Source organism: Mobula hypostoma, chromosome X2 (genome assembly GCF_963921235.1).
Source record: "Mobula hypostoma chromosome X2, sMobHyp1.1, whole genome shotgun sequence".
Classification (NCBI taxonomy): domain Eukaryota; kingdom Metazoa; phylum Chordata; class Chondrichthyes; order Myliobatiformes; family Myliobatidae; genus Mobula; species Mobula hypostoma.
In genome coordinates, this window is record NC_086129.1 from 17439476 (window position 1) to 17463037 (window position 23562).

Sequence of the window (23562 nt, forward strand, 5' to 3'; positions counted from 1 at the left end):
GATATGAGGATTTTTTTTTTAACTTAGAAGATTTGCAGCACTCTACTGCATTACCCCTGCACTTTCCACTCCCCTACACTACCCACTCCACAGTCTCACTCAGGTCCAGGGTCTTTATCTTTGAGTTGTTCTCATTCTTTTCAATAGCATGAAGTAGGCTTTTCTTGCTTGCAGCAGTTGTTTGAAGAATCTGGAAATTTTCGGTTGCTGTTTAAAATTTATGGGAGTGATTTCCCCATAGCCTTTCACTGCAGTGCATTCATTGTCTCACTGGTAGGTTCTGTAATTTGGTTACTTGATTGAATCGGGTACTTGCCTGTTGGCCACTTTGATTTGTTTAATTTCATCAAAGCTATCTCACGGCATAGAGATCATTCAAAATTATAAGAAGTAAGTAAAAAGAAACATTTATATTGGGAGATTCAAGAGACACTTTTGGGGATAGTTTACTTTGCAGTAGGTGTTATTAAGAGTTGAAGCAGCAGGTGTTTCATTCCCAAAGGCTTTCTCAGAACCAGATATTCAAAGCAGAGAACAGCAAAGTGTGATGAGAATGGGGATTTTAAAACAACTCAAGAAACTTGCAGATCGCCTGAGAAATGTAGTCAGCTTTATTAGACTGGGCCTTCATTTCCTGAGTGTGTATATTCAAAGTTCAAAATAAGTTTTATTATCAAAATACATATATATATATAGTACTGTAGGGTAATGCAATTGGGTGAAACATACATAATTCATAACCACTGACATTGAGTTGGGGTTCACTTTAAGTGGCTAGTCTGACATGATGACATGATATTATTACGTAAAGTACTGTTACCACGCTTCGGTCAGTGTTTGAAGTACAATAAATGAGTTATGGTTTTTCTGAAACATAAGACACCTTACTTAATTTTATTTGTGAAAACCTACATTGGTGACCCCGATGCTCTAGGATGATTCCAGAGTTATTGAACATGTCGACCAACGCAGTCGCTTTGAAACTGCTGGTGTTTTGGGAGCAAAATGCTGTTGCTTGGTTCGTACAAGTGGAGGCCCAATTCGCGCTGCGAGAAGTCACCGCCGACAACACCAAATATTTCTATATGGTTACGGCATTCAGCATCTCTATGACTGCGAGAGTGGTGAGTCTGCTTGAACACCCGTATAAACATAATAAATACCGATTGCTGAAAACACATCTTTTACAGACTTTTGGACCTTCGGAGTCTGAGCACGCCAAATGGTTGCTCTCCTTGCCTGGCCTCAGCGATGCTAGGCCTTCACAGCGAATGGACCATATGCTGTCTCTCCAGGGAAATCAACATTCTTGTTTTATTTTAAAAAGAGTTCTTCATGCAGCAAATGCCTGATGAAGCTCGCATAGTCCTCGCTAATGCACTTGCAAAGGACTATAGGCAGCTTGCTAAAAGTAGCTGATTGTCTGCACTTAGCTTGGCAGCAGTCCATCGCTTCTCCTTTCCCTACCTCTATAAGCCCGGTCAGCAAGGCCCCCAACATAAGGACACCTGCGTCTGTGAAACAGATGACGCTGGGCCTGTGTTTTTACCATGCTCGCTTTGGTATGAACACTAGGAAGCGCTGACCGCCTTGCAGCTTCAACAGTGTCAGCACATCAGGACGTCAGAGGTCTGTGAACACCGTGGGTTCCAGCTGGTAGTGTCGTCTACTGTTCATTATGGACACCCTTTCAGGGTGACGCTTCCTGTGTGACACGGGTGCTGAAGTGAGTGTGCTGCCAGCATCGCCTATTGATGAGAAGGCAAAGAGCAAAGTAACCTTGCTGGGAGGACCCCAGTGGCTGCAGGATCCAGAACCTACGGGACATGATGGGTGACGCTCTGCTTCAGTGGGTGACGTTACACATGAGACTTCATCCTGGCTAAAGCCGCTAGACCTCTTCTCGGTGCAGATGTCCTGTGTGCCCAAGGACTGTGAGTTGATCTTAAGAACTGCAGGCTTGTGGATGTCAAGGACTTTGGGTCATTACCCTACTCCCCCAGAAAGTTCTCCATAACTACTCAGTCAAGCGCATGCACCACTACATGTGAGTTTACTCAACTGCTGGTTGAATTCCCAAACCTCACGAAACCCACTTTCTCTACTACAGTCACAGAACATGGGGTCGAGCACCACATTTCTACAGCTGGCCCACTAGTCCATGCCTGCACTTGTAGGCTGATTCCACAAAAGCTGGCAACAGTGAAGGCTGAGTTTGCCAACATGGAAAGACTTGGCATTGTATGCTGGTTGAATAGCCCCTGGGCTTTGTCCCTCCATATGTTCCCCAAGTCCAATGATGGTTGCCGCCCATGTGGCAATTACCAATTGCTAAACAAGGCCACCACCCCTAATGGTTATCGGTTCCACAGACCCAAGATATTTTGGTACATTTAGCCAGAAAGTTAATTTTTTCCAAAGTTGATCTAGTTAGAGGCTACCATCAAGTGCCTGTGTGCTTGGAGGACATTCCTAAAACGGCTGTGATAAACCCTGTTTGGCCCCTTGGAGTTTCTGTGTATGCAATTTGAGCTGAAAAATGCAGCACAGACTTTCTTTTGGCTGATGAACTCTTTATTAAAAGACTGAGATTTTCTTTTTTTGCTTACCTGTATGACATATTTGTCGCCAGTGCATCCAAATCTGAACACGTATCTCATCTCTGCACACTTTTCATGCACTTAAGCCAATGTGGGTTGATTATTAACTCTGCTAAATACGAGTTTTACTTGATAACTTTTGACTTTCTCGGCCATCGCATCTCTGCATAGGATGCAAAACCCCTCCCAACAAAGGTGAGAAAATCTGCAGATGATGGAAATCCAAGCGACGCACAGAAAGTACTGGAGGAACTCAGCAGGCCAGGCAGTACCTATGGAAAAGAGTAAACAATTGATGTTTTGGACTGAGGCCTTTCAACAGGACCGGGGAGAAAAGATGAGAAGTTAAAGCAAGAAGGTGGGGTAGGGGAGGAAGAAACACAAGGTGGCAGGTGATAGGTGAAACCGGGAGAGGGGACGGGGTGAAGTAACGAGCTGGGAAGCTGATAGGTGAAAGAGATAAAGGGCTGGAGAAGGGGGAGTCTGAGAGGAGAGGGCAAAAGGCAATGGAAGGAAGGGAAGGGGGTGGAGCACCAGATGGAGGTGATGGGCAGGTAAGGAGATGAGGTGAGAGAGGGAAACGGGAATGTGAGAATGGTGAAGGGGAGGGGCAGTTACTGGAAATTTGAGAAATCAATGTTCATGCCATCAGGTTAGAGGCTGCTCAGATGAAATATAAGGTGTTTGATGATACCAATCAAGCACTTTCCAACACGACTCTACTGGCATACCTGCTGTCCAATGCACTCATTGCCATTACTAATGCTTTAGACTATGTTGTGGGTGCTGTACACAAACAGCTGGTCGGAGGCGGGTGGCAGTTGCTCGCCTTCTTCAGCCGGCAGCTTCGTTCATCCTATAGGAAGTACAGCACGTTTAATCATGAGCTTCTTGGTCTCTATCTGGCTGTCTGCCATTTTCATTTTCTTCTAGAGGGTTGCCATTTCACTGCGTTCATTAACCACAAACCCCTCGTGCACGCAATGGGCAAAATATCAGAACCTTGGTTTGCAGGGCAGCAATGCTAACTGGCCTACATATCAGAGTTCATAACTGATATACAACATATCAAGAGGAAAAATAATGACGTGGCTGATCACCTCTGAAGGCCAGCCATTGAAGTTGGAGGTGACAATGCCATCATGGCAGCCGACCAGGTTACTGACCTGCTTACCGAACAGCAGGTCATGGGCCTGCATTTGGCTGACATTAAGTTCGGGGAAGTTGGGGTTTCTCTCCTGTGCAATGTCTCAACAGGTCGCTCTCGCACCAGAGTGCCCGCACACTGGAGGCGGACTGTTTTTGACTGTGTTCATGGTCTCTCGCGTCCAGGCCTGAAGGCCTCACAGAAACTGGTTGCATTGAAGATTGTGAGACACAGCCTGAGAGAGGACGTGTGTGATTGGACTGCAGTGTGTGTGGAGTGCCAATGGGCAAAAATTAACAGTCGTGTTCAGGTGCCATTGGCACATTTTGAGGTCCCTAAACATGGACCTTGATAGCCCTCTTCAGCCCTCCCACAGTTTCACATACCCTCTTACCGTGTTGAGCCGTACAACCAGGTGGCCAGAGGTCATCCCGCTAACGTCGACAGCCGCAGGCGTGGCTCGGGTATTCATCAGCACCTTGGTTGCTTGGTTTGGCACCCTATCTGATGTTTCCTCTGACCGCGGTCCCCCATTCATTTCAGACCCCTGGGCTGCGATGGCCCAGAATCTCGACGTTAGGCTACATCACACCACAGCGTCTCACCCGCAGTCCAATGGCCTATGTGAGCGGTTTCACCGCTCCTTAAAGGCTGCTCTGAGGGCTTCCCTGATGGATGAGTGTTGGCATAATCATCTCCCATAGATCCTGCTGGGGCTCAGAGCAGCTCCAAAAGAGGACCTGTCATCATCCACAGCTGAATTGTTATGTAGGCAACCGTTACAAGTGATGCAATGACGCCTGGTCGGCCTCTCAACAGCGTTCCGCTCTCCTCAGTAAATTCAATTCCTTTGCACCTGTTCCCACCTCCCATCATGGCGTACGGCACTCTTGGGCTCCTTTTGACCTACATTCTGCCTCGTTTGTTTTTGTCCGCCATAATGCACACCAACATCACCTTAGGCCCACTTACAATGGCCTGTTCCTCATTTTGGAACCGAGAGAAAAGATTCTTATCGTAGATATGAGAGGTAAACCTGAACGTATTTTACTAGATCGGTTTAAACTGGCCCACTAAGACTTGGAGGATTCCACTACCATACCCCTGCTGTTACGACATGACCACGAGTGTGTCAACACACCTCTGGACGAGCCAGAGGCACCTGCTGTCTCTCCACCCATGGATCATTGGACCTGAGCCGGGCAGCTCGTCCGAGCTCCAGAAAGGCTCACAATACTAGTTTTAGTGAATTCTGGAGGGGCCTGTGTAGGGTAATGTAATTTGTGGAAATGTACATAACTCACTACCACCATCATTGAGTTGGGGTTCTCTTTAAGAGGCTGTTCTGACGTGATGAGGTAATTACATAAAGTACTTCTACTGCGTTTTATATTCAGTGTTTGGAGTATAATAAATGAGTTGTCACAGAATTTCTTAAACATAAAATGCCTCCACCGTGCTTATTTCCTTTTCAAAGAGCTGCTCTTACTTCCAACACCTGGAGTACTTACTCACTTTCTTCACACCAAAGCCTCTTGAACCGAGGCTTTAAGAGACTCCTGGATCGGTACATAGATCTTAGAAAAATAGTGGGCTATGGGTAACACTAGGTAATTTCTAAGGTAAGAAGATGTTTGGCACAGCTTTGTGGGCAAAAGGGCCTGTATTGTGCTGTAGGTTTTCTATGTTTCTATTCATTTTCTTGCAGGCATTTATGGGAAAAATAAAGAAATACAATAGAATCTAAGAAAAAAAATACATCAACAAAGACAACCAGACAAGCAGAGTGCAGAAGACAACAAACTGCAATTCAAAAAAAACAGTACTGAAAACATGAGTTGAAAAAGAATCCTTGAAAGTGAGCATGTAGATCATAGAATCCGTACGAGTTGTGGTGAATAACATTATCCACACCAGTTCAGGAGCTTGATGGTTGTAGGGTAATAACTGTTCCTGAACCTGGTGGTGGGAATCCTGCCCAATGGTATAAGTGAGAAGAAAGAGGGTAGGAGGTTTAGAAACCTTGGGATTCATGGCTGAATGGTTGGGGTCTGTGACGATGGATGTTGCTTTCTTATGGTAACTCTCCTTGTAGTTGTACTCAGTGGTGGGGAGGGCTTTATCTGTGATGAACTGGGCTGCATCCACCACTTTCTGTTGGCTTTTATGTTCCTGAACATTGGTGTTTCCAAACCAGGTCATGGTACAACCAGTCAGTTTGCTGTGCATTTGTCGAAGCTTTTCAAAGTCTTAGATGACATGCCAAATCTGTGTGAACTTCTAAGAAAGTAGAGGTGCTGTTGAGCTGCCTTTGTGATGGCACTTACATGTTGGTCCCAGAACAGATCCTCTGGTATGTTAACACACAGGAATTTAAAGTTACTGACCCTCTCGAACTCTGATCCTCTGTTGAGGACTGGCTCATGGTCTCCAGTTTCTTCCTCTTGTAATCAATAATCAGCTTTTTGGTCTTGCTGGTGTTGAGTGAGAGGTTGTTGTGACACCATTAAACCAGATATTCAATATCACTCCTGTTACATGCTCAAGGAGATCTGTGTTTTTTTTGTGAGAATGATGTAATGGTCTTTTGGAGGTCACCTGATATGATTTTCCTGCCGATGTGAGGTCACGTGATGACATGTGCACCATGACTATATAAGGGTCGACCCAGGTGACGCAGTTGGTTTTTAGTTTGTAGATTTCCAGGTAGAATGTGCTGTATCTCCGTTTCTGTTGGGTGTTTGTTTTTGTGACACAGTTTCATTTTTAAAATGGAGTGTTGCGTTCTGTTGCAAGATACCATGTTATTGGACTGGAAATTTTTGCTAGATGTGTGGATTTACCCAATTCCAACAGTAGAAGGGAGAGTGAAGAATTTATCGAAGTACAGGACCGAAGGATCGAGAGAAGTCGGCATCGTTTGGCAGCTTAATAAAGGATTGACCTTATTGAGGCTTCATTGGAGGAGTAGCTACCTGCATCGGAGATAACTCTTGCCAAAAAGAGGAAGGAGTTCATGCAACAGTTTGCTCTCTCTCTAAAAGAATTTAAGGTCAGTTAATTTAAACTGTTTATTTTCGGCATCGTGAATCCTGTGGACAGAACCAGCAGTAAAATTGCGTCTGTGAAGAAATCGTTCTCCAGAGAAGTCTCTCCTAATTGGACGTGTAAATCTGTTGGACTTTCGAATTTACCATTTTAAGAACTATATCTGACTTTATCACTTTAAGTACTGTTTTCGCATTTAACTCTTTAAGAAACCAGTGCCGAGTGCCGAGTTAGTGAATGGCTGCATATCAGTTAACTTCCAGTTAAAGTTTTCGTTTTTTTTTTACCTTATCGTTTATCCATGTTTAATAAATGTTTGGCTGTTTTTATATAACCTGTCTCGATTGATATTCATTGTTGCCATTTACGTAACGCTCCTGAATGCTGATTCGTCACCATCTTTGATCTGGCCAACATCAGTGTTGTCGTCAGCAAACCTAAATATGGCATTGGATTTGTACTTAGTCACACAATCAAAGGTATAAAGCAAGTAGAGCAAGGGATTAAGCACAGCTGTGATGCACCTGTGCTGATTGTGATTGTGGAGGAGGTGTTACCAATTTGTGCTAACTGGGTACCGCCAGTGAGGAATACAAGGATCCAATTGCACAGGGACATATCTGTTGTGTTTGTAATGACAGAGAGTGCAGAGCACACCCGGAGGCTACCATACAGGATATTCAACTGAACTTTATTGATAACTCTGCTTGTATAATATGTGAACTCCTCCCATGTGGGAGCGGCTAACTTGAGTGGCATAGGAACAACATTATTAACAACCACAACATCTCCCCTTCTTGGGGGAGAAAAGAGAAAACCTAGGGATGTACTACTTGTCTATAGAACTGTACTGAAATTATATTCACTGAAATTGAGTGATTCTTTCACTCTACCCATAGCACGTAACTTATGCTTCTTACATAAACAAAAAGAATTGCCAACATTATTACGTTCCCTCTGTCTCTTTCCTTCCTTCATTTTTTTCACCAATTCTCTTTTTTTCCCTTTCAATATTTTTATTAGTTTCTACATAAAAGAATACAGAGAACAAGAAAGTATATATAAAGGTCGTAAAAAAAACTACCAATTACATTATATCTATTCATAATAACAATCTCATTACCCCGTATTCATGTAGGTTAGTCAAAATTATATTGAAATATACTAACTTATTACAAAAAACATCTAACCCCCTCCCAAGACCAAAGCTGTTTATTAAGGAGAAAAAAAGGTAAAATACCTTCTTGTATATTAAAAATTAATAATAGCCAACATCTAAATTTAAACAACGAATTGAGGGTTTTGGAAGTTTTGAAAATAATTCAGAAAGGGTCCCCACAATGTTTGAAGGTCTTGACGAGATTCAGAAATTGAACAACGAATCTTCTCTAAATCTAAGCATGACATAACATCGCATAACCATTGAGCATGAGTAGGAGGAGAAACATCTTTCCATTTAAACAAAAGCGCCCTCCTAGCTATAAGAGAGCTAAAGGCCAAAATATGTAAATCTGGTAAATATGTAAATCAACTTGATATCTTATCCAGCAACAATACCGAATAGGGCCATCAGAGGATTAGGCTTAAAGAAAAAAGTTTGAAAAGCTTCCTTCCAATATTTTTCAAGACATGGACAAGTCCAAAACATATGAATTAATGAAGCTTCTCCATTATTGCATCTGTCACGGTAGGGAGATATATCCGAATAAAAACGATATAGCTTATCTTTATTCATATGAGCTCTATGTACCACCTTAAATTGTATAAAGGAATGGCGAGCACATAGCGATGACACTTTAAAAATTTCATTCCAAGTTTCCTCAGATATTGATGTCTTTAAGTCTTATTCCCAGAGATTCTTAATTTTGTCTAAAGGAACATTCCTCGTCTCCAGTAACATACCATAAATATTAGATATTGAACCATTATAAAAAGATGTCAAATTAAAAATTACATCTAGTAAGTTCTTAATTGAGCTTATAGGAAATGTACATAATTGAGATCTTAGTCTCTAATTTGTAGATATCTAAAAAAGTGAGTTTTGGGTTGGCTATATTTAGCTGACAATTTCTCAAATGAAAAAAGATTTCCTCCAACAAACAGATCCCAAAAACATTTAATACCCATCCTGTCCCATTCTTTAAAAACTAAATCAGTCATGGAGGGTTAAAAAAAATTTAGAATAAATAGGACTAGAAAGGGAAAATCTCAATAAACCATACTGTTTTCTAAATTGAATCCAGATCCTCAGAGTATGTTTAACTATTAAATTATCAGTTAGTTTACTTACAAATAAAGGAAGTGAGGATCCAAGAAGAGAAATAATAGAAAATCTATTAACAGAATTATCTTCTAAAGAAACCCATACCGGACAGTCTACATGATTAATATAATATATCCAAAACGTAAGATATCGTATATTAACTGCCCAGTAATAAAAGCTAAAATTAGGTAAGGCTAAACCTTCAGACTTTTTAGGTTTTTGAAGATGAACTTTATTTCAACGAGGACATTTATTTTTCTATATATAGGAGGATAAAATAGATTAAAGAGAGTCAAAAAAGGATTTAGGAATAAAAACAGTTAAAGCCTGAAAAAGATATATAAATTTAGGTAGAATATTCATTTTAATAGAATTAATTCGTCTGATCAACGATATTGAAAGAGGTGACCAATTTAATAATATCTTTTTTACATGGTTCAATAAAGTAAGAAAGTTTTCTTTAAACAGGTATTTGTAATTCTTAGTGATTGTTACACCCAAATAAGTAAATTGATTCCTTACAATTTTAAAAAGAAGATTAATATTAATTGATACAAATTATTTAAAGGAAATAATTCACTCTTATGTAAATTTAATTTATATCCTGAAAGCTGGCTAAAACGAACGGGAGAGTAAAGAAAGTACACAAGGTAACAAAATCTCAACATTAGAGATAAAAAGCAATATATCATCAGCGTAATGCAAAGTTTTGTGGTTGATACCTCGCCTTGAAATACCACAGATATCATTAGATTCTTGAAAAGCAATGGCAAGGTGTTCTAAAGTTAAATCAAAAAGCAAAGGACTCAACGGACAACCTTGACTAATTCCGCGGTGAAGTTTAAATGGTTTGGAATTTTGAAGGTTATAAGAACTCAAGCAGAAGGAGATAAGTAAAGTAATTTAATCCATTGAATAAAATCTGGTCCAAAATTAAAATTTTCTAAAGTTTTAAATAAATAATTCCATTCAACCCGATCGAAGGCCTTCTCAGCATCCAAGGATATCACACATTCTGATATCTCCTGAGAAAGAGACTAAATGACATTTAGTACACGGCGTATATTAAAATGGGAATGTTGGTTTTTAATAAATCCAGTCTGATCATCAGAAATAGTCTTCTAAAGAATAGTCTTATTTTGTGAAATTTTTTCAACATTTGAACTCTTTTTTTAAAAAAACACTAAATCTAATGGAGGTCAGGGTAGACTACCTGAACACTCTGGCAGAGTGAGAGGATTATTCTGTTTCATAGGTCACTTGCCCTTAGCTAATAGACTATGGAGTATATCTCTGTCGTGAGACTTATAAACGATCAGATCTGGTATAGGTCCCTGGAAGTGTTGGAGCGGATGGAGCTTCTTGAACAGGTGGGTCTCGTCATAAAGATCAAGCTATTCTGTTTCTTTTTCTACCTTTCGTGGACTTTGAAGGCCATGAGCACATGCCTATTCAACCTGATTTTACCTTGTGATCACAAACGAATGTGGTGCATGCTATTGTTCCTTTGGTGAATTGCTCTGAAACCCAAATAGCTTCACCATCCCTGAGTGGTGACAAAGATTTTGCTATTTCTGAGATCATGCATACTCTTCATTTTATCACATTGTGTCGTCTCAAAATTTCTCACTTTGTCCAATAAGTGAGGTTGGAGAAGGGAAGGAAGAACGGGCAGGCTTGCTCTCAATCTCCGGCCCATTAACAGCTCTAAGTAACTGTAGCCATTCGCAAAAGGTGTGGAGCAATATGCAAGCAGTGCTTTGTATAGGTCTTTTTGCCTTCAATAGGAGACTCTTTAACAGTTGGCATTACTCTTTCCGCTTCTCCATTTGCCTATGGGTACCGTGAAATGCTTGTCTGGTGCTTGAACTCAGTCCCTAGCAAAGGCTTTGAATTCTGAGAACTGAATTGTTGTCTGACACAAATCTCTCCAGAATTCCATGGTGAGCCAGTACAGCTATTAGGTGCTGTATAACTGCTGCTGAGGATGTAGGGGATAGCTTGGACACACAGAGTAGTTCAGCACAGAAACTGGCCCTTCAGCCCATCTAGCCCATGCTGAACCATTTAAACTGACTGCTTCCATTGACCTGCACCAGGACCATAGCCCTCCATACCGCTACGGTCCATGTACCTATCCAAACTTTGCTTAAATGTTGAAATCGAGTTCACATGCACCACTTGAGCTGGCAGCTCATTCCACAATCTCACCACCTTCTAAGTGAAGAAATTTTTCCTCATGTTCCCCTTAAACATTTCACCTTTCACCCTTAACCCATGACCTCTGGTTGTAGTTCCACCCAACCTCAGTGGAAAAAGCCTGCTTGTATTTGCCTGTCTATACCCCTCATAATTTTGTATACCTCTATCAAATCTCCCTTCAATCTTCTATGTCCTAACCTAGTCAATCTTTTCTTATTACTCAGGTCCTCCAGACCCTGTAACATCCTTGTAAATTTTCTCTGTACTCAATCAATCTTATGTACATCTTTCCTGTAGGTAGGTGACCAAAACTGTACACAGTACTCCAAATTAGGCCGACCAATGTCTTACACAACTTCAACATAACATCCCATATCTTGTACTCAGTAGATTGATTTATGAAGGCCAGCATACCAAATGCATTCCTATCTACCTGTGACACCACTTTCAATGAGTTATGGACCTGTGTTCTTGGATGCCTTTGTTTTACCTCACTCCTCAGTGCTTCACTGTTGGTTGGTCCTACTGAAGTGCAACACCTCACACTTGTCTGCCATTTTCAGCCCATTTTTTCCAGCTGATGCAGATCCCTCTGCAAGCCATGATAGCCTTTCTCATTGTCCACTACCCCCCCCCAATCTTGGTATCATCCGCAAATTTGCTGATCTAGTTGACCACTTCATCCATATCGTTGCTCTAGATGACAAACAACAATGAACCCAGCACCAATCCCTGCAGCACACCACTAGTCACAGGCCTCCAGTCAGAGAGACAACCATCTACTACTGCTCCCTGGCTTCTCACACAAAGCCAATGTCTAATCCAATTTACTATCTCATCTTGAATGCTAAGCGATTGAACCTTCTTGAGCAACATCCTATGTGGGACCGTGTCAAATGTCTTGCTAAAGTCCATATACACAACATCCATTGCCTTGCCTTCATCCACTTTCCTGGTAATTTCCTCAAAAAAAAATCTATAAGATTGGTTAGACATGACCTACCACACACAAAACCATGCTGACTATCCTTAATCATCCATGTCTATCCAAATATTATCTCTTCGGTCCCTTGGATTACCTTCCAAAGAACTTTTCCACAACTGACGTTAGACTCACTGGCCTATAATTTCCTGGTTTACATTTCGAGCCTTCTTAAACAACACTGGCTATCCTCCAATCCTCTGGTACCCCTCCTGTCGCTAAAGATGATTTAGTTATCTTGGTTAGAGCCCTGGCAGTTTCTGCACTTGCCTCCCGTAGGGTCCGAGGGAATACCTTGTTAGACCCTGGGGATATATCCACTCTGATTTGCCTCAGGATAACAAAACATCTCCTCCTCTGTAATCTGTACGTAGTCCATGAAGTTGATGTTGCTTTGCCTCACTTTGATAGTCTCTGTGTCTGTCTGCTGAGGAAATGCAGACGCAAAAAATGTATTTAAGATCTTGCCCATCTGTTTTGAGACATCTGGATTACCATTCTGATCTTCCAAAGCACCAATTTTTTTCTCTTGCAATCCTTTTGCTCTTAACATATCTGTAGAATCCTTTGGGATTCTCCTTCACCTTGTCTGCTAGAGCAACTTCATGCCTTCTTTTAGCACTGCTGATTTCTTTCTTAAGTGTTCTCTTGTACTACTTGCACTCCAAAGCAGCAAATTTGCTCCTACCTGCTATGTACCTCCTTATTTTTCCTTTTAACCAGAGCCTCAATATCTCTTAGAAACCAAGGTTCCCTACACTTGTTATCTTCATCTTTTATTCTGACAGGCACATACAAGCTTTGTACTCTCAAAATTTCAATTTTGAAGGCCTCCCACTTACCAAGTACACTTTTGTCAGAAAACAGCCTGTCTCAATCCACACTTGCCAGATCATTTCTGATTATATCATAATTGGCCTTTCTCCAATTTAAAATCTCAACCCGCAGACCAGACTTATCTTTTTCCATATTTACTTTGAAGCTAATGGCGTTATGATCACTCGATGCAAATGTTACCCTACACAAACTTCTGTCATCTGCCTTGTCTCATTCCCTAATAGCAGATTCAGTATTGCACACTCTCTCATTGGGAGTGTTGGGTACTGATTAAGAAAACTTTCCTGAATACATATGACAGTATGGGAGCCCCAGTCAATATGTGAAAGTTAAAATCACATACTATAACAACCTTATGTTTCTTACAACAGCCTGTGATCTCTCTGCAGATTTGTTCCTGTAAATCCCTCAGACTGTTGTGTGGTCTGTAATATAGCCCCATTAACATGGTCATTCCTTTCTTATTTCTCAATTCCACCCATAACCCCCTCACCAGGCAAGTTCTCCAGTCTGTCCTGACAGAGCACTGCTGTCACATTTTCCCTGTCTAGTAATGCCATCCCTCCTCCTTTAATCCCTCCCACTCTGTCCTGTCTACCAGTCCTGTCCCTCCTGCAGCCAAGTCTCACAAATGGCTATCATATCATAATTCCAGGCGTTGATCCATACCCTGAGCTCATCCACCTTTCCTACGATACTTCTTGCATTGAAATATTAGTAGCTCAGGACATTAGAGCACCATGCTCAACCCTTTGATGTCCGACTTTCTCTGAGGTTTTAAGAACATCTGTCTCCACAACCTTTCCGCTAACTGATCTGGCACTCTGGTTCCCATCCACCTGCAATTCTAGTTTAAACCACACTGTGCAGCATTAGCAAACCCTCCTGCTAGGATATTAGGCCCTATTCAGTTCAAATGCAAACTGTCTCTTCTTAAATCGCATCTTTCCTGGAAGAGAGCCCAATGATCCAAAAACCTCTCCTACACCAACTCCTTAGCCATGTGTTAAACTATTTCTGGCCTCACTCGCACATGGCACGGGTAGCAGTCCGGAGATCACAACACTGAAGGTCCTGCCCTTTAACTTAGCACCTAACTCCCTGAACTCCCTTTGCAGAACCTCGTCACTTGTTCTCTCCATGTCGTGGTTACCTACGTGGACCACAATCTCTGTCTTTTCACCTCTCACTTAAGAATGCTGAGGACTTGAGTCAAGATGTTCTGGACCCTGGCACCCAGAAGGCAACATACCATCTGGGAATTTCGTTGTTGCCATGAAGCTCAATTCACACCCTTAGCCTCCTGATAGATTTGGAGTTCATCCAGTTCCAGCTCCAACTCCTTGCAGGTGTAGTTGTTAGGAACACTGGAGGTCTCCCTACCTTCCCACATCCTGCAAGATGAGTATTCCACTATCCTGCCTGGCATTTCTACTGTCCTAACTGAGCTCTGTCTACTACAACGTTGGCCACTCCACAGTGAGAAGATTTTGTCTCTTTTCAGCTCAAAAATATCTGTCTGCAGTTTGCCCTGGAAAGTCTATGAATTCTGTGGGAGAAAGATCTGTATGCTTTTTATGCAGTTTTCTGCATGCTTTACATAATTTCCCAGCTGTGTGCTCAGACCTGGCCACCACACGGATTGCTTTGCTGTTAGGCGACATTTTTTGATGCCTTGATGTCCTTGAGTGGATTTTGGTGTGCATAGAAGCAGGATTGAAGAGTCTGGAGCCCTTTTGCAGCAACCATTCAGGAATGGTGAGTATGTTTCTTTCAAGCCAGTAAGGTCTCAGTTTGTGAGCTCCCTTTGGAACAGCTGGCTATCCATGCTCACAGTATTGCATGCCCTTGCTGCAGATTTGGTCCTTTTTCAACTCAGCATGAATTTTGTCCAGTTTACCCTGTGATTCAGGAAAGCTTTCTTGTACCTGAGCTCAGTAGATGTTGGTATTTATCAGTGTCTACTGTTCGATTTGGGCGTAACACAGTTCAGTAGGAATCAGTGCTCTTAATGCATATGCCACTGGTTTCCATACACCATGCAGTTTTGCATGAGCACTCCCCCTAGGCCAAAGAAAGAGGTGTCTGCCAAACTTTGGTTGCTTTGTTCAGATGAAAGAGCGTCAATGTTGGTGGAGAGATGAGCTCTGCTTTAAGTGATGAAAATGACTCCTCCTGTGGTGTGTCCCAGGCCCAAATGTTTCTCTGAGAGAGGAGGTCATGTAGTGGCTTTGTTTTCTTTGTCAAATCTGGAATGAACTTTTCAAGCTGGTTTACCATGCCCAGGAAACTGTGGATCTCTGATACATTTGAAAGTTGTTCCAAGTTCTGAACTCCTGCCAGTTTGTCTTAATCTGGTTGCACTCCCTCTGAGGACAGTTCTGAGGCCTCAGATCTTCACTTCCCGCTTTGCAAATTCACATTTCACTTTGTTCAGGGTGATTCCAGCCTGTTTCAATTTCACCAAGGCAGCTTCCACTCTTTTGTCATGTTCCTCACTTGAGCCTGTGAAGATGAGTATATCGTCCATGTGGCAAACTACTCCTTCCAGTCCCTCCAAAATCTGTTTCATCCTCATCTGAAGGAGTTCAGTGGCTGATGAGATGACAAAGGGGAGTCTCTTGAAGGCATAGCGTCCATATGGTGTGATAAAGTCTATAAGATTCTGTGACTTGGGAGTTAACGGGGTCTGCCCAGAATCCTGAGTTTGCATCCAGTTTGGTGAAGAACTTTGGTCCACCCAGCATACCCAATGTGTGCAGAATAAACTTCTTCCGCCTCACTGTGTTCTTCAATTTTGTTAGATCAACACAGATCCTCACTATGCCATCTGGCTTGGAAACAGATCAATGTCCGCACACCAGTCAGTAGGTTCATTCACGCTGGTTATGATGTCAAGTGCGTCCATTCTCTCAAGCTCTGCTTTGACTTTGTCCACCAGTGGGACTAGTATAAGCCTTGCTGTGGTCAGAGAGTAGGCAATCACTCCTGGCCGCAGATGGATATGGTACTCTTCTTTCAGTACACCCTGTCCTGTGAGCAGCTCCGGATACTTCACCTGCCACTGAATATTGTTTAGTAAATCCAACCTTGCAATGTGCTTCAGCTTCTCGATGGCATGTTGTCCCAGTAGTGATGAGAAGAGTTTCTGAACATCATAGACATCCTCTTCCCTGGCCCCATGAGCACTTTCTTTGTTGGGTTTAGCGTAATGCCTGTTTTCTTCAACAGTTTTATGAGCAGACATTCAGGGATGGCTGTGACATCTGCTCCAATGTCCATTTTAAATGTCACCACCTCACTTTACAACTGAACCATAGTACACCAGTCTTACCTATTTGAATTTCGAGCCCCAAGGAAAACTCTCTCTTTGTCTGAATCACGGTCTTCTTTGACTTCCTGAAGAACTATTTTTGAGTGACACACTATTGCATTGGTGGCATTTCACTTCTTCTGCTGGAGAGAGTTCTTTGATATGGAATAGAACCTTGCCACATCTCCTGCAGATGGACATTTTACCTGCTCTTTGTTTTGCTAGTCTGTTTTGTGAGAGCTGAGCTCTACTATCACCTCTTTCTGTAGTCTTTCTGACTGCACCTTATTTGTATCCCTCTTTTTCTGCATCTTCTAGCTTTACCTCAGCATCATTTTCATGCCTGAGTTCTGCCTGTTGCTGACGAACAGCCTCACTCTGCCTGACCATAGTAATAGCTTTCTTTAATGTGAGATTTGCCTGCAACTGAAGTCTCTCTGACAATCTGGTATCTAGTAGCCGGTCAACAATCCTGTCTTGTCTCTCAGGTTTCCATATGCACAGTTGTCTTACAGGGTATACAATGCTGTGATAAAGTATTTGCACTTTCATGCTGTTTTCTGGAGTTGAACTTTGCCTTCTCGTATATCACATTTTGCTTTTCTGTGAAATATTCTTTGAATTTGTCCTGCACTGTTTTGTACTCCTTTTTCTGAGCTATTGTCAGTCCTAATCCACCCATGATGTCATCTGCTTTGTCCCCCCCCCCATGCAGTATATCAGTGTACTTACTTGATGATCTTTTAAAGCCTGAGTGAGATCGCTTGCGACTCTAAATCTCTCGGTGTCTGAGCCATCTCTCAAAGTCCCCTGGTTTAGAGAAATCAAGTGTCTTAGGGGGCTTTATTAGGTAAGTAGAAGTAGGTACTGTAGGTACTTACTCCATTTTTGTTTATTTATTTACTATTTTTATTTGGACTACAAAAATCTTTTTTTTTTCTTTCCGAGACTTTGACTGGCTTCTCTGCTGTGTCTGTGTTTCTGTACTTTTCTCCAGGTTAGTGGCTCACAGATTAGCATAGGCAGTTTGGGTTGATAAATCTCTAGATATTTTTCATAGATATATACAAACAAGAACAGCCTTACTCTAATTTCTCTCTTGCTGGGAATCTCCTTTGGCCTGCAAACTGAATTCATTGACAATTAGCCATATCTGACATCATGTTGTGTTCGTTATGAGGGTGAGTGCAGAGCACACCCAAAGGCCAGCATGCAGGATATTCAACTGAACTTTATTGATAATGCTGCTTGTACAATATGGAAACTCCTCCCATGCGGGAGTGGCTAACTGAGTGGCAGAGGAATAACACTATTGACTACCACAATAGTATTGAGGCCCAGGTCTTGGAGATTAGTGATTAGTTTCAAGGGGATGTTAGTATTGAATGCTGAGCTTTAGTCAATGAAAATCATTCTGACATTTGCATCTTCATTGTCCAGATGTTCCAGAGCTGAGTGAAGAACCAATGAAATGGCATCTACTGTTGACCTGTTGTAACACCAGACAAATTGGAGTTAATCCAGGTCACTCCTTAGGCAGGAGTTGATATGCTTACTGACCAACCTCTCGAAGCAATTGATCACAGTGGATGTAAGTGCTACTGGATGATAGTCATTGAGACAGGTTACCACATTCTTCTTGGGCACCAGTGTGATTGAAGGCTGCTTGAAGCAGGTGGGTACCTCTGACTGCTGAAGCGAGAGGTTAAAGATGTCAGTAAACACTCCAGCTTGTTGATTAGCACAGGTCTGCAGTGCTTGGTCAGGTACGCCATCAGGGCCAAATACTTTCTATGGATTCACCCACCTGAAGGATGCTCTCACGTCGGATTCAGAGAATGAAGTTACATGGTCGTCGGGGGCTGTGGGAGTTTGTGAAGGTGCCTCCATGTTTTGCTGCTGAAAGTAAGCATAAAAGGCATTGAGCTCATCGGGGATTGAAACCTTCTTGCCATTTTCGTTTTGCTTTGTCGGAGGTGGACAGCTTTCAAGCCCTGCCACTTTGCATGTGAGATGACTTTCAGGAGGTCATACTTGAATCTTTTGTACTCTCCTAGGTCACCACTCCTGAATGCCACTGATTTAGGCCTCAGCAGATGGTGGATTTCTTGGTTCATGTGGGGTTTCTGGTTGGGAAAGACTCTGAATAGGTTTGTGGAGAGTCACTAGTCCACGAGTGTCTTTATAAACTCTGTGACAACTGTGGTGTATTCATTCAGTTCCTCTGAGTCCTTGAACATGGCTCAGTCTACTAACTTGAAGCAGTTTTATAGATGCTCCTCTACCACCCAAGACCACCTCTTTGTTCTCCTTACTTCTGGTGCCTTGCTCTTTAGTCTCTGCCTATATGCAGGTAGGAGGAGGACAACAAGATGATCAGATTTCCCAAAATGTGTTTGAGGGATGAAACAGTAGCCATTCTTGACGGTAGTGTTGCTGTGGTCGAGTGTTTTGGGTCCTGTGATGCTGCAGATGATGTGCTGATAGTAGCTGGACCGAGAATTCTTCAAGTTACCCTAATTGAAGTCCCCATGGAGAATGTGAAAGGAGTCGGCGTAGGCTGTTTCTTGTTTGTTAATCATAGCGCTCAATCCATTGAGTGCTAGCATGACATCTGCTTTTGGCAGTATGTAAAATGCAGCCAGGATCACAGTGGTAAACTCAGAGAATTTTTCTCACTGTTTGAGAAAATTCAAAGAATGCTCAGCACCTAATCAAGAGATGATCTAAGTCAGGAGAACAAGAGTGAGACAAGGCCGCTACGTCTGTGCACCACAGTGAGTTCATGAAGCAGACACACTGCCTCTGCCCTTTCCTGATTCCGCCATCTGGTCCATCTGATGAATTGAGAACCTCTTGGGCTGCAGCACCTTCTCCGGAGTGTGGAGAATGTAACCTGTGAACTGTAGTCAGAATTGTTCAGGGAAATAAAAAGTGTTGAATAGCAGTTCTGTTGCAGATGGATTTGCAAAACAGTTTGAATGTCCACTATTTCTAGCATTTTGCTTTGCTCCCAGTTGATATCCAGGTGCCCTAACCTCCTAATTTACTCAGTCGGATCATCAACATATCCTATTCATTTATCCTTCATCTACTTCTCCTTAAATATACTTATCCCATTCATCTCCATATTCCATGGAGAGGAACTGGGATCCAAACTGTGACTATTACAATTTAGAATACTTTAGTTCACTTTCCAGCTAATTTTCTGTACAATGACATTTTACCTCCAGAGAATTACATTTGACAGAAACAACAGCCTGATTCATATTCCAACTACAGATAAAGAAGTTTCTGCTGAATTTTGATTTAATTCAATTTTTGGGCTTCTTGTCCTTCAACTCTTCCAGAAGTGGAAATGTGTTCTTTAAATATACCCATTCAAGCCATTTCATTATGAATATACAATGCAGTTGTTTATCAGAAGCTACTTGTAAATTCAACTGAATTGCTTATTCTCTATTTTCTACTGGAGAAGGTGCAGGAATAAAAATTAACAGGAAATAGGAAAGCAAAGTAGTGTGTGAAATATTATTAGCAGGTAAAATCAAGGAAAACAAGTTGTGTATAAATAGGTATAGTGAAGGAACAAATCTCATTAGACATTAGATATCTGAACAGTAGTCTGTATGGAAGCAGAAGGCACAGACAGGTTTAAATGAATTCTGCTTTGGAAGGGGACAGCAGACATTTTTCTTTGGAGCAAAGGAAACAGCTAGATTTAATTGAGGTGTGTGAAATTGAGGAGCCCCAACAAAATGAATGGGAGGAATGTAGTTTCCTGAACAAGGCAGATCGATAATCAAGTGATTATACATAAAATGGAAAGATTGGGAGTTGAGGTAAGTAGTGGGATCCACTGTGTAAAAGCTCAGTGGTTACAGAAACCCTTGTTATGGATAAAAGATATCTGAATCAGTAGCTAAAACCATTAACTGACCAGGCCACGGACCAAGAAGCAGGAGTAACTTAAGATTTTGCTTGGAATAGCCACTGTGTGCTACATGGCCTCCTGTGTCATGTGAAAGTGAGGGGAAGATTGGCTGAAAAAGCAATGCCAAAGAGAGGGAGGACAGTGAAAGGTACTGGTGAATAGTGATGGACTGTGCACTTCCACACCCATGTGCCAGTGGTGCATAAAGGTTTCCTGCACCAACTTGAAGCTTCTGACCTTGACATTCACCTATCCAAGGTTTTGGTGTTAAAGTAGTGTGGGTCACCCTGATGTTGACCTTCCTCATGTAACACTACACTGAACTGACTTTGTTGATCTTTGTCTATGGACTTAGGATGACTCTGCTGATGAGATAGAGATGAGAAGCAACAGCCTCAGACTGAGAAGCTGAGGGGAGTGACTGTGATGCTAGGCTCCACAAGCCAATGAAGGTGCACGTGAGAGGTTTTGTTTGAGATTGGAGAAAGTTATCAGCCTCAGTGACGGCAAAGAATGCAGTTTGTGCCAGCCTTGCAAATAGTATGACTTCAGGAGAAATGGAGTAGTAAACCTTACTGTAAATAAATTTGGTCTGAAGCACCATACTTAACATCATGTTGGTCTTGGGATAGGTGTGAGATTTTTCTTGGAAGAATTGCTCAGGCAACAGAAAATCCTGTTGGAAGATGAGATAAGTTTTATGATGTGCACCAAGATACAAAGAAACATTTGCAAAATTGTTCCACTGCAGACTAAATTGATTTTCAACAGTGTGAAGTTATGTGAACTATTCTCTTGTCCTATTGTGAAAAAAGTCTTACAATTAAATATTTCTTTTTTTACATTTAATTACAACTGAAATTGAAAGTCAGTTATAATGATGCATTGTTCCCCACGTATTACATTTTTATGTTTAATAATGATATAAAATGAGGCTATTCATCCCATCTAGTGTCTTCCAGGTCTCAGAACAATCCCAACAGTGACACAACCCTCCCCACCTCCTCCTCAATGTAGCCTATTCTCTCTCACATGTCCATTAACATCCACCTTGTTCTCCTACTACCCACTTACATTTGGGGCAATTTGAGATTGCTCTTTAACTTAACGACCAGTACACTTGTAGGAAACATGTAGACTCCATGCAGACAGTGTCTGAGATCCTGGTTGTAAAGCACTTGTCATTGCCAAGCGCTAATATCTGAATAACCCACAACCGATGGACTCACTTTCAAGGATTCTACAAAATTTGCAGAGGTTGTCTTTTGCATATTGGCTGTTTGCGCGTAGTTGTGTGTAGTGTTTGTGTGTAGTTTTTCATGGGTTCCATTGTATGTCTTCTATGAATGTTTGCAAGAAAATGAATCTCAAGGTGGTATATGGTGACATATGTACTTTGATAATAAATTTACTTTGAACTTTGACCTTTTTGAATGTCCAATGTAAGTGGTGTGGTTAATTTGGGCTAACATTGACTGCACCCTTTATAAAATGCTAGAAATATGCATAACAAAATGTTGGAAATACTCATCAGTTCAGGCAACAGTGGTGCAGAAAGATATTAGTGTTTAAATGACATTTCATCGGGATCTCAGCAGTTCTGAAGGAAGATCATTTTTCTGGAATATTGATGCCCTGTTTGCCAAAGTTCAGTGTTTCACAAGCCCTTCAATACAATATACATCCTGAAGCGCTTTTTCTTTGCAATCATCCACGAAAACAGAGGAGTTCCCCAAAGAATGAACGACAGTTAAATGTTAGAACTCCGAAGTCCACCCCCCCCACGTGTAAGCGGCAGCAAGCAACAATCCCCCATCCCCCCCCCCACCACCACCAGCAAAAAAAAGCATTGGCTCCCCCACCGAGCACTCAAGCGTGAGCAAAGCAACAGCAAAGACACAGACTTGCAGTTACCCCAAAGACTTTGCGTTTCACCTGCTATTCGACATACCACAGGGTCTCTCTCTCCCTAATAAGGGAGAAAGAGATGTCTCTGTTTTTTTCACAGTGAGAGGGGAGACATAATAAAGAACTCGCTGGTTTATGATGTTAAAAGTCCATTACATTGCTTTTTTCGAGCTCTGTGTCCAAAGATCTCAGGTCTCTGGGCACACTGCTGTAGATATTCCAACTCCCCCGATGACACTCAGATCTCCTGAGGTGACACTGACCTTTGATCTGCCAATCTTCAGAGCCCCGAGATCCCAGGCCTCCAAAGTCAAGCCGAACTCTTAGGCCGAGCCCTTATGAAACCCGGAGAGCGGGCCCCATTCTCACAAAGAACTGTAGTCAGCGTGTAATTCCAGGTCAGGGTCTTCAAAAGAACCCTAAAAGGGGTAAATAAAGATACTAAAGATGGAAACAGAGCTGTTTCCAAAGATGCAATCAAAGGAGTTGCTGTTTAGCGCCATCATCACTTTGCTCTGCCCCTCGCCCTTGAGGGAAATGCTGCATTTTTTCTTGCTAAACTACATTGAGCATGTAAGCAACACCAAGGTAGAAAAATTGGAGTGAGATGTTGGTAGCTGTGCCCGTTTTAGGTACAAAGAACAAAGAAAATAAGAAAACTTTACAATTTCTCCAGGAAACAATTCAATTGTAACTATCCATTTGATTCCTTCACCAACTCATACTCATCAAAGATGTGAGAAGAGCCATTTAAAGAAATGATTATTCAACTATGGGAAAGACAGACCTCAGCAGTTGTATTGTCAAGGAGTATAGTCATGAGCTGCATACAGTCAACTTGTGTAACCTTAATTAAAGAACTTTCCTCTTATTCCTTTCATTTTACCTTCAAGTTTCTGTTGATTCCTATTCCTTTTTCCTTTTGTTTTATATAAGTTTGCACTGCAGGCTTCACAGTTGCAGGCCTTGTTTTCTCAGTTTTAGTGGATTAGTGGCTTACTATGATGCTGCTGTATCCAAGCTTATCCCTTAATTCACAAAGGCACAAGGCTTTGGAGTTGGCTGCAAAGAAAATTCAAGCCAGAGCCAGCATCCGTTCCAATTCCTGGAATATATACACTGCAGTTGGAACCAAATGCTACAAAAGGAATTTTTGCCACGTTCCCTTTCTTTGCTGAGATTTAAAGTCAAGTTTATTGTCACATACACAAGCACCTGTGCAAGGAAAAATGTATTTGCTGTAGCATCACAGCATGTAGCATCAAATAAGGAGCATTAACAAGAAAGACCAAATTAAACATAGATCATGCATGATTTTCACAAGAAAG

General features: G+C 41.9%; 1 protein-coding gene across 6 annotated transcripts in view; it reads left to right on the forward strand.

Moving 5' to 3' along the window:
• Positions 1–23562, forward strand: part of LOC134340898 (rho GTPase-activating protein 32-like) — a 576830-nt gene that overhangs the window by 413093 nt on the left and 140175 nt on the right. The window lies entirely within an intron of this gene.